Source organism: Lithobates pipiens, unplaced genomic scaffold, assembly GCF_037356315.1.
Source record: "Lithobates pipiens isolate NorthernLeopardFrog02 unplaced genomic scaffold, aLitPip1_a1.2 Scaffold_18, whole genome shotgun sequence".
In the NCBI taxonomy this organism is placed as follows: Eukaryota; Metazoa; Chordata; class Amphibia; order Anura; family Ranidae; genus Lithobates; species Lithobates pipiens.
The window spans coordinates 317,565,262-317,577,950 of record NW_027507758.1 but is presented as its reverse complement, the minus strand read 5'-3'; positions in this window follow the sequence as shown (position 1 = coordinate 317,577,950).

Genomic DNA, 12,689 nt, shown 5'->3' with positions numbered 1-12,689 from the left:
GGTTAGGGTAAGTGCTAAATTTAAGGGTTAGGATGATAATCACATGTAAGTGTTAGGGCCACGTAAACATTAGGGATTAGTTAAAGGCCAGTGTGGGTATACATATATATATTGTATATGGTTCTACTTTAAGAAGTTCAACAGCACAATGAGTAGCTGTGCCACCATATATAGAGGTATCTCTTCTGTATAATGAACACCGGCACTTACTAATACAGAGTCTAATCAGACTGTTTGGTCAAGGGTAGATTTTTGGAAAAAAACAAATGCCTCTCATGCATGGTTAGTTAGTGGTAGAGAGGAGAATGTGCCCTAATTATAGCATGGTGACGTTGACAGGAAAATAATTTTGTCAATTACAAAACAGACAATTGGGTTGATTTACACCAGGTTTTACACTCTTCAGTTTTAATAAATAACCCCCATAGTCAGTGTCTGTCACAGCAGTGAACTCTAGATCAACCACAAAAATATAAATCCTTCTTTCACTTACATGTCATAAGTTGCAAATGAGGTGGGAATTTGTCATTTTCTTGCATTGGAGATTTTGCCCTTTACCCTCTAGGGCCTTCTTATGGCTGGGTTTAAAGCTTGCTGTCAAAAACTGTCTTAAAGAAAATAGTCAACACATTAGTTAAGGATGAGGAATGAGGTATTTTCAGGAATTTAGTGCTGGATCTAAGTTAACATGTTAACATTTTCCATAATCTATTTATTCAATTCAATCAGTCCAATAAGATTGGCATCATAATATAACAATTGTAATTGATGCCTATCAGTTGTGTGGCAGATCTTTTATGGCCTCAAAGGTCTTTTATGGTAGTTATGAATTCAAGTATACAAGCTGCACATTTGCTCTGTCAAATCAGATTTTTGAAAAAACGTCCAATTTAGACCTTGTTTACACCAGCGGCAAGGTTAGCGTTAAAAACATGCAGTTGAGCCATGGTTTTACTTACCCCCCCCACTGCCTATTTAAAAGATAACATGCCATTTTGGGGGGTTTATTCACATGTGGAATGCTGGGGCTGCAATGCTTTGGCACCGCCTGTCAAACTCAGTGCAGGATAATCTATTGAATGTTTGGATGCGGCTACTCTACTGCATGGATAGGCATGGACAAGGCCTTATATTGTCAAAATCATCACTGTGTATAGTACTGCTGATTTATAGCACAAATACATAAAAAATAAAGAGATGTTTCATCCCAACTTGCATACACTATTACTGTTTTGTTCAGTGCAAGTGAGTTTAAATAATAACTCTATATTTTAGCCTGTATCTTTGAAAAGCAGTTAGGATTTGTTAAAATGGGTATGTTTTTTTTTTCTTTCTTTTTTGGAGATCCTTTTTTTCCCCCAGTGTTACAGTATACACCAATCAGATAAAATCAAGTTTTAATTTTACCTTCATGTATTATTTATAAGCATAGTCATAAACCAATATACTATAAATCTACATAATATCAACATGAACTGGCAAATAAGACCATTCAGATAACTAGTAGGTGAATCTCTCATGAGCACAGAATTACCTATTAAAATGCATTTTTAAATTTGTTCTGTGACATAATAAGTCTTATTTTTGCTGCAATGCTCCACATGATCATCTACATTAAAATAAATATTTCTTGGAAAGGCCTTTCACATCACGTGCACTGAGTATAACATTTGTAATATACATGCTTTAAATTCTACTCGGTGGAAGAACTGAAAATTCTCACTGATGAAAAAAAAAGAGTAATTGTAACATAATTACATTTTAATCAGTCCAGCAGGATTTTTAATAGACATTTAATACCAGACTTAATAGGCACCCAATTAGGATTACACAACAGAAAAAAAAATAGTTTAAAATCAGCAATTTAAGAAAAAAAACGTTAAAAGTGAAATAAAGAGTTAAAATGATCTGTTGATTTCACTTCAGTGCATTATTTTCCATTATTTTGCTAGAAGCTGTTTAGGTCATTTTGTTAAAATGTGGCTATAATTATATGGATTACATAACAGGGGACATTTTTTTTTTTAATTCCCGTTTTTTAATCTGCATAGAGTGGAACACAGAGCACTGGTCAGATCCTACTGCAACCCACTGATGGAGTCTTTGTTGACATTACTGTTCTGGTGGCCACAGAATAGCTAAAATTGTTTAAATTCTGTGGCTGAAATCTGGTTTCTGTGCATTTCTGTAGCAATTCTGCATCATGGGTAGTGAACGGAAGTGGAGACATTATGCTGTATTGAGAAATGAGGTGCACAGACTTGGTACAAAAGAACATTATAAAAAGGATGTCCATTGTACTACATCCATACTTTCTGAACCAACCCCAAATAGAGAATCAGTGCTGTGCTCTACAACATCAGGTTTTAACGGTACAACATGAGGTCAATCCACTTTCCATAAAATCTTATACTTATTCACAATTATTTAAATACATATGTGCATTAAAATCATACATAAAACACTTATACAACAATGTTCAGAAATAGGACGAAGATACCCCCAAAATGCCAGTAATCAACAGTTTACATAATATTCTGAATGTTTTGTAAAGGAGAGAACAACTGTTGTATGATGCACTAGACATAATCAAAAAGCAATAATATATATTAATAACAGTTATTTATTATACTGTATACATCAAAATTTCTAAGTTAAAAAAAATAATCTCTCACATTATCTGGTGATGTAGCACTGGCATAACAGTCTCTCAGATGGGCATAGGGGCCTATGGGGACCACCACAACAGATGAAGGGGAGAAACAGCACACTGAACCCTGAAGTTGAAAAAGCATATACTTTCCAAAACAATAGTAATTTAGTATCTCAAAATCCACAATAAGATTCCCCATCATATTATATCACTATTACTTACAGAAAGAAGAAATTATTAAAGAGGAGAGATTGAGCTCAAAGGGAATAATCCCAATCCACAGCATAAGGCTCGGTTCACATCTATGCAGTTTGCGATTGATGTGTTCTACAGTGCATTTTGCAGTGCATTGTGCGTTTTTGTAAATGTGTTTTTGATGCATTTTTTCATACATTTTGTGTTTTTTTTCTCTTTAAACAAACTGTGTATAGCTATTTGTTAACAAATGGACTGGGAGCGGGCTAACTGCAAACACAAGAACCGAGCCTTAGTTGCTATCATGAAACATATAAACATAATATCAGATATATAGTGAAAACACAAATAACATCAAAATGAGTATGAAAGTGCAAACGTGTAAATGTTCATATATTTCACATATATTACAGCTGATAATCAGCATACAAAACAGCAACAGCCAGACAAAATCAAAAGTCCATAAATGGTGAATAGTCCATAAAGTGAACTAAATCTAACCATCCAGAAAGTGCAATGTGTAAAGTAAACAGATAAAGGGATCTGTCACCAGCAACACCCTCCTCAATACGCCTCTTACCAGATCCACAGGACCATAAGTTATAATGGTCAAATACATTCAGAAATCGAGCATTAAAAGCTGATCTTCCAGGGAAGACCGTCAATGAACAATGGGTCCCAATAGGTAACATGAAAATGTTAAAGAAAAAAATACTCCCATAGTGAATTCCATCCAATGATCTAGGGCTACAACTAATGATTATTTTCATAATCGATTAGTTGAACGATTATTGTTTCAATTACTCGATTAATTGGTTAATAACCTTAAAAAAAGGTGTGGTGTATAATTTAGTTAATATCTAAAGTGTAAAAAGGGCAATTTATTCTTAAATATCTCTATGCAGTGGTAAATATAAATAACCAACTACATGGTTAGGGAGCAAAATATCTAATCCACTCTGAGAATAACAGACAGAAGAGATATACTGTATATACTATTAGAAGAGATAGACAGTACTGTATATACTATTAGAGGAGAGATATACTTTATATACTATTAGAAGAGATATACTGTATATGCTATTAAAGAAGATATACCGTATACACTATTAGAAGAGATATACAGTACTGTATATACTATTAGAGGAGAGATATACTTTATATACTATTAGAAGTGATATACTGTATATACTATTAGAGGAGAGATATACTGTATATACTATTAGAGGAGATGTATAATGTATATACTATCAAAGGGTGAATCTGGTAAATATCATCAGACTCAGATCATTTTTTTTCATTTAAGAAACAAACAAACAATGTCTTCCTTCAAAAAAAAAAAAAAAAATGTAATTTTAAGAACGTTCGTTTGATTTTCTAATCGTTAGTGGGGTCAAATCTGCATTCATTTCAACCACAGTGATGGGAAAATTTGGAAATAACAGAAAACTTCTTGGTCAAAGAAATGTTCAGACAGTATATTTGGTTTTTGTTCAGAAATACATTAATTTTAAAAACATAATGTTAAAAACAAGTGAAAACTGTGAAAGTAACATTTACAGTAGTGATTATTTGCTCTTTTTGTACTATAAAGGGCTAATTTTAGTTTATTTTTAACCCCATTATGTTACTGGCTGATTAATCGCTTATGAAAATAGTAATTGATTAATTTCATAATCGATTAGTTGTTGATTAATAGATTAGTTGTTTCAGCCCTAAAATGATCAAATGCTTTATTGAAACGTAATCGCAACAATTACCTTGTAGCAGTTTGCATATATATATATATATATATATATATATATATATATATATATATATATATTAGTATATGTGTATATATGTATAGTATCGATATCAGACCCACCAAACTGGCCGGCTCATACGACCGCTGGGTAGCGGCTAGACATGTGTCATATCGTCACCTCCAGGCCACTCCCACTTCTCATTTGAGCTTGTCAACTTCCTAAGATGTGCAACTGCAGTGTTTTAGACCAACAGTTTTCTGCTTATTGTGTCACTTTCTTAACATGTTTTTGCCATTTAGTTAAAGGTATCTGTTATTTAACTGGAAGATGTCTAGAATGCTATTTCTTCTCCTCCTTCTGTAGTGATTCAGGGTGGCTTGACCAATGTAACATATCAGTACAAGCGTTTAGGTGGGATCAGTTTGTTAATTACTGCGGATAGAATAGAGGCTTTAATTTATTTACTTATTCGAGGTGCTTACAGAGCCTTGCAAAAGTATTCACCCCCTTGACATTTTTTGTGTTTTGTTGCCTCACAACCTGGAATTAACATGGATTGTTTGAGGATTTGCATCATTTAATTTACAGAACATGCCCACAACTTTGAAGATTTTTTTTATTTTTTTATTGTGAAGTAAACAACAAATAGGACCAAATAACAGAAAAAGTCATTGTGCATAACTATTTACCCCCCTAAAGTCAATACTTTGTAGAGCCATTCTCTATGAGCTTGCCACATCTTATCAGTGGGATTTTTGCCCATTCCTCCTTGCAAAACTGCTCCAGCTCCTTCAAGTTGGATGGTTTGCGCTTGTGTACAGCAATCTTTAAAGCCCCATACACACGATCAGACTTTGTACAAACTTTCCCGTGGACTTTTGTACAAAGGGCGTTGGCCGTATGTTTGTATTGCATACACACGATCTGACTTTTTAGGCAACAAATACAAACGTAGTGACGTTTCAACATACTCACGACACTTCAAAAGAGGACGTTCAATTACTCCAGCGCCACCTTTGGTTAACTTCTGTATTGTTGTCTGATCTTTTGCATTGGTTCTGAGCATGCGTGTTTGTACTTTGTACAAAAGTCCGATGGTTTTGTGTACACATGATCTGACTTTTCTCCATTGGACTTATGTTGTCAAAGTTTGTCTGTTTGCACAGCCAACAAAAGTCTGATGAAAACCAAAAAAGTTTGTCTGATGGAGCGTAGACACGGTCGGATGTTGCCTCAAAACAGCTAATTTGAATGTTTGTTGTCAAAAGGTCCGATAATGTGTACGGGCCTTAAGTCTGACTACAGATTTTCTATTGAATTGAGGTCTGGGCTTTGACTAGGTCATTTCAACACATTTAAATGCTTCCCCTAAACCCCTCAAGTGTTGCTTTAGCAGTGTGTTTGGGGTAATTGTCCTGCTGGAAGGTGAACCTCCATCCTAGCCTCAAATCACACACAGAGTGGTACAGGTTTTGCTCAAGAATATCCCTGTATTTAGCACCATCCATTTTTCCATCAACTCTGACCAGTTTCCCAGTCCCAACTGCTGAAAAAAATCCCCACAGCATCATGCTGCCACAACCATGTTTCCCTGTGGGGATGGTGTTCTTTGGGTGATGTGATATGTTGGGTTTGCGACAGACATAGCGTTTTCTTTGATGGCCAAAAAGTTGAATTCTAGTCTCATCAGACCGGAGTACCTTCCTCCATACATTTTGGGAGTCTCCCACATGCCTTTTCGCAAACTCAAAATTTGCCTTTTTTTTTTTTGCTGAAAGTAATGGCTTTCTTCTTGCCACTCTGCCATAAAGCCCAACTCTACTGAGCGTATGGCTTATTATCGTCCTATGTACAGATACTCCAGTCTCTGCTATGGAACTCTGCAGCTCCTCCAGGTTTACCTTAGGTCTCTGTGCTGCCTCTCTGTCAGGGCTGGCTTAGCCTTTCCTTCTCTGGGCTGGCTGCTCAGCTGTCGGCTAATTGCCAGCTCTCATCTCTCTCCACAGTTACCAGCTGTTCCTGATCATGCTCATCTGACCTGCCTACTTAAAGCTGTCCAGCTCACTTCACCTCTGCCTTTGTCTTGGTCACATCACAAGAAACCATCTCCTGCAGTTCTGTTTAAAGACTGGCTTGCTGACATCCCTTCTGGCTCCTTATCCTGCTTGCTGTTGCTCTACTTGGATCCCTGACTTCTGGCCTGGCTGATTCCCCCATCTGGTTATTGAACTCTGGCCTGGCTGACTATTCTATCCGGTTACTGGACTCTGGCTTTGCTTTGACTACGCTTTTTCCATTTACCTTTTTATTTTTATTTAATGAACAAGTGTGATTTAATTGTACTTCTGTCTCGGTCTGATTCATGGTTTCTGACACTCTCTGATTAATGCCCTCCTTGCCGGGTCTGTGAGTTTTGGTGTGCGGCTGTCTCTTGACAGGTTTGCTGTTGTGCCATGTTCTTTCCATTTGGTTATGATAGATTTGATGGTGCTTCTAGGGATCATCAAAGATTTGGATTTTTTTATAACCTAACTCTGATTTGTACTTCTCAACAACATTGTCCCTTACTTGTTTGGAGACTTCCTTGGTCTTAATGGCAATGTTTGGTTAGTGGTGCCTCTTGCTTAGGTGTTGCAGCCTCTGGGGCCTTTTAAAAAGGTGTATATATGTAATGACAGATCATGTGACACTTAGATTGCTCACAGGTGGGCATCATTTCACTAATTATGTGACTACTGAAGGCAATTGGTTGCACCTGAGCTTCGTAACAAAGGGGGTGAATACATACGCACATGCCAATTATCATTTTTTTATTTTTGAAAAATAGTTTTATGTATATATTTTTCTAATTTTACTTCACCAACTTAGACTATTGTGTTCTGATCCATCACATATAATTCAGATAAAAAAAAATTGAACTAAAGGGTGTAATGTAACAAAATAGGTAAAAAGACAAGGGGGTGAATACTTTTGCAAGGCACTGTATATAGCATTAGCAATTTATGCAGCACTTTACATACAGTACTTATTGTACATTCACATCAGCCCTGCTCTCAAGGAGCTTACAATTTAAGGTCTCTAACTCACATACATGTACTAGGGCCAATTTCGACAGGAGCCAATTAAGCTACCATCATGTCTTTGGACTGACACAGGGAGAACATGCAAACTCTTTGCAGGGAGTGCTGTGTTTGGGATTTAAACTAATGACCCTAATCCTGCTAGGAGAAAGGGCTAACCTCTTACCCACTGTGCATCCTGAAATTAGGCATAATAGGGATACAGTTAGGAAATAAAAGATACATTTCTGTTTGCCCTGCGTGTGTCCTAAATTTCTGGGTTGTTTTTCTTTAAAAATAATTGTCTGTGGTGTACATTTTCCATATTTTTTCATATTTTTCATATTTTTAATTTGCCCCTTATCACATCCAATAATTATCAGCAGTGTTGTATTTTCCACATGCTATTTCCCACATTGATTTTTCTTGCATGGTCTCTCAATCAATTTCAAATGCGGTCTCCAAGTATAGCCATCTTCACAACTAGTCAAATTAAAGCAAACAAATACAGAACAATTGCTTTAGGCAAAAAATAAGGCAGTAAGAAGTTTGGCCATAGAAAGTATGCCAAAATCTGCTTGTACACAAAATAATGTCTTTCATTTCAGTATTTTTCAAAGAAAAACAATAATTCCTGCTGCGTCTATTCTGGAGGCACTCATATGATTCCCATTAAGCAATTGAGATAATGGAACCAAAAAAACTTTAAACTTGAACGTATAAAGTGTCTCTGTAATGAGAGAAGTATAGGGAACTGCCATACTTCTGAACTTCTGATAATCCTATCAAGCTTTAAAAGGAAAGTTTAGCAATGGAAGCGGTTGTCATTCTCTTATGACAGATTCCCTTTAAGAGGCATTCACAAGATTGTAAGAATTTTAGATTTTGTCAGGAGCATAGTGCTTCAGCATAAACAATGCTGTTCATCGTGACTGCACATGAATATGGAAGAAAGAAACCCTTAAAGACATCAGACGTAGACTGACGAAACGGCATTAGGTGGTGTTTGTAATTTCCAGTCAGCTGGAATGCAGGTGGAGCGCAAAGCAGCGATACCTATACAATACATGCTGTGTATCCTTGTCTTCTTTGATGTAAGTGCAATACAACCTTCTTTTTTAACCCTCTAACATCCGCGCTATGGCCGAATGATGGCTACAGCGCGGATGTGAATTCCCAGGAGGCCGTCATATGATGGCCTCCCCTGTGCACCCTCCCTGCGGGCGCTCTGCAGGGCACACGTGGAGCGTGCTGTGATCACTGAGTCACCGAGACTCGGGTGATCACCGATCTGAGTAAGGGGCCGGTCCCAGCCAATGACAGCTGATCACATAATCAAAACAAAAGCTCAGTGATCGTTTTTTTTTCTCCTTACACAGCGGAGGAGAAAAAATAAGGTGATCATCAGCTCAGCTTAAAGGGACATCGGTCCCGAAACGGAAGAGGCAATTATGCCTCATAATTGGAACCTGAAAGTGACCACAAGTGCCACCTATCAGTGCTCACAAGTATGACCTATCAATGCCCACAAGTGCCACCTATCTATGCCCACAAGTGCCACCTATCAATGCCCACCAGTTGTGCCAATCAGTGCCACATAGGAGTGCTGCCTATCAGTGTAACCGATCAGTGCCCATCACTGCCACCTATCGGTGCCCATCACTGCCGCCTCATCAGCGTACATCAATGACGGACAAAAATTAACAGTTTTAAAATTTTACAACAAAATAAAAAAATATATATATTTTTTAAAAATTTGGTCTTTTTACACTTTTTTAAGAAAAAATAAAAATCGCACAGGTGATCATATACCGCCAAAAGAAAGCTCTATTTGGGGGGAAAAAATTATAACATATAACATTTATAACATTTTTTATTTGGGTACAGTGTTTGTATGACCACGCAATTGTCATTCAAAGTGCATCAGCGCTGAAAGCTGAAAATTGCTCTGGATAGGAGGGGGGTTTAAGACCCCAATCACACCTGAGCGTTTTGTAGCTTGAAGCCTGAAGCTACAAAACGCTAGAGGGGAAAAAATCTATTATTCTCAATGGAGATGGTTCACATCTCCACTCCATGTCGCCTGAAGCCAAACGTCTGAAACTCAAACAAGTTCCGGACCCTTTTTTGTCGCTCGAAATATGCAGATTTGGGCGTTTTTCTTCTTTTAACATTGGTGACCTTTTGCCCTGCACAAAATCGCGGCAAATCGCAGTAAAAACGCAGCGAATCATGGTAAAAAATGCTGCAAAAAACGCAGCAAAATTGTGGTAAATTCACGTGATTTTCTGCTTGAAAACGCTACGCTTAGGTGTGAATGCAGCCTAAGTGCCCAGTAAGCAAGTAGTTAAATAAATGGTTTGAAATGCTGCACCATGAGAGTGTTCTTTCCTCTCCCTCTCTATATGGCAACACTGGAGCTTTGAATACATTATGTACATATATATTGAATGGGTAACAGCAGCGGTTTGCGTTCATTCCTACGACCTCATGTATGACATCTTGGATTTTCCCATTTTCCTATACGTAATTAGCACCCCCTAATACTTACCTGAGCCCCGCAGGGCGCCCGCAGGGAGGGTGCACAGGGGAGTCCCATCTCTGCCGAGCAATGTCCACAAGTGTCTCAGCTGTCTAGAACGCTCCCTCCTGATTGGCTGAGACACAGCAGGGGCATCAATGGCTCTAGCTGCTGTCAATCAAAGCCAATCAGCCAATCAGGAGAGGGGGGGCGGGTTGCAGCTCTGTGTCTGAATGGACACAGGGGGCTGTGACTTGGCTCGAGCGCCCCCATAGCAAGCTACTTATTGGAGGGGGCACTCGACAGGAGGGAGGGGCCAGGAGCAGCGAAAAGGGACCCAAGAAGAGGATTCGGGCTGCTCTGTGCAAATCCACTGCAACAGAGCAGGTAAGTATAACATGTTTGTTATTTTTATTGAAAAAAAAGGAGACTTTACAATCACTTTACGTCTGGTGAGTGCATAGTGTGTCTGCATAGTGGTAAAGAGGAAACTTTCCTGTACTCACTGAGGACGTTATTCATGTGTGGGATTTATACATGGATGTCACAACTTTTATGTACAGTATATTTTATACTTCAAATGAAGATGTATTTATTTATTTATTTGTTCACTATGCTGGTATGTAATTTATGATATAAGAGCACAATTTCCTTTTTTCTTTTTTTTTCTTTTCATGCAGATGGTTCCCTAAATCTTTCACTAGGGCATGTGTTTTTTCTCAGTTGGATGCTGTCATTGTGCTGACTCTATGGGGATGAAATAGGCTGTTCTCTTTGCAAGGGAACTTCCCTTTGCTTAGTGAAGGAGGGGAAGCTCTGCTGACTTCCATTATTCATTAACTTTGGTTTTCCTTGCACGTGATTGGGTATTTTTTGCAAAGTATGTTTTCACCACGTTCACTAAACCAAAGGAAAATCCCCTTGCAAAGTGAACAGCCTATTTGCGGTTAGTAAACCAACTTCTATATATCCACTTGGTATTTATTTGTTAAAAACATGAGAACTATTATGCTATGACACACAATCAGAATTTTGGTTGGAAAAAGCTCTGATGGTTTTCCCGACGGAATTCCGACGGGATTTCGTTCAAGCTGTCTTGCATACACACGGTCACATCAAATTCCGACCGTCAAGAACGCAGTGACATACAACGCGTACAACGGGACTAGAAAAAGGAAGTTCAATACCCAGTAGCCAATATCTTCCATCTTGTAGTTCAATCAGAGCATGCGTGAGTTTTTGCACGTCGGAATTGCATACACACGATCGGAATTTCAGATAGAAACTTTTTCCTTTTGAAAAATTGAGAACCTGCTCTCAATCTTTTGCTGGCGGGAATCCAGCCAGCAAAATTCCGATGGGGCATACATGGTCGCATTTTCAGACGAAAAGCTCTCATCGTTTTTTTGCTGGCCGAAATTCCAACCGTGTGTACGTGGCATAGGACTTTGTTTTGAAGCATACAATTCTAGAACCTCCATTTCCCAACTGCTATGTTGATTGTCATTGCTTAAAGTTGGTTGGTCTGTTTTCAGCTTGCTCAAACAACCTGCATTGAAAGACTTACAGTGGGTCCACAATCTGATGCTAATCAGTAACTTTTCCTCCAGGTAGTATTAGGATAGTATTTTAAATAAAAAAGTTATACAATTGACAATTCTATAGCTAAAATGTAAAAGTTTTTTAAGTGTATTTATCCTTTTTAACCCCTCCTCTCCTTCTGCTGCACGTTCATAATAGCTTATGCTAGTAAAGTCACCCTCAATGGTCAGGCTGCAGGAATGTTCTTTTAATTGTTTTACTGGTGTATTATTATTAGAAGTATAAGGACACCCCAAACAGGAAAGGCACACAAAGATTTTGTTTTTCAACAATTGTAGTTATGTTACCATAATTAATTATAACTAGTATTTAACTGAGTTTTTCCTTAAGCAACTTATTACACAGCAGGTGAAAAACTGCATACAATAGCTAATCACTTTAAATTTTTATAAACTTGGAAGAGTAAATACAACATATGTGGGATTATAATAACTAAACTGCATTGTTACAGAAATACTAAACTGCATTGTTACATTATTCTGTTATGGAGAGGAGTTGTTGAACCTCTAGGTGGCACTGTGACATAGCATGTTAATAAATGCTACTGATATACAGTATAGACAGCTAAGCTCCTGTGTGTGAACATACATGGTGGCAGCATGGTATAGTTCAGTTAACAAACAAGAACACATCATAATTTGTACATGATATGCAGTGATGTAGTTTGTAGTCTGCTAATACTGTATACATTTAATAAAAAAGAAGCAACAGACTGTGGTAGGGTTATCAAACCAAAATGTATTTTTCAAATGGACAGTAGTGGAAAAAAAATCTCATTTTTTTTGTATGGACATCATTAGACTATCCAAAATTATCATGTGTTAGAACAACATTTAGCAGTATTTAGCAAATATCTTAGTAATGATATTATGTGTGCAGGGTGCTGGCTGCTGGAGCAGAGAAATCATTCC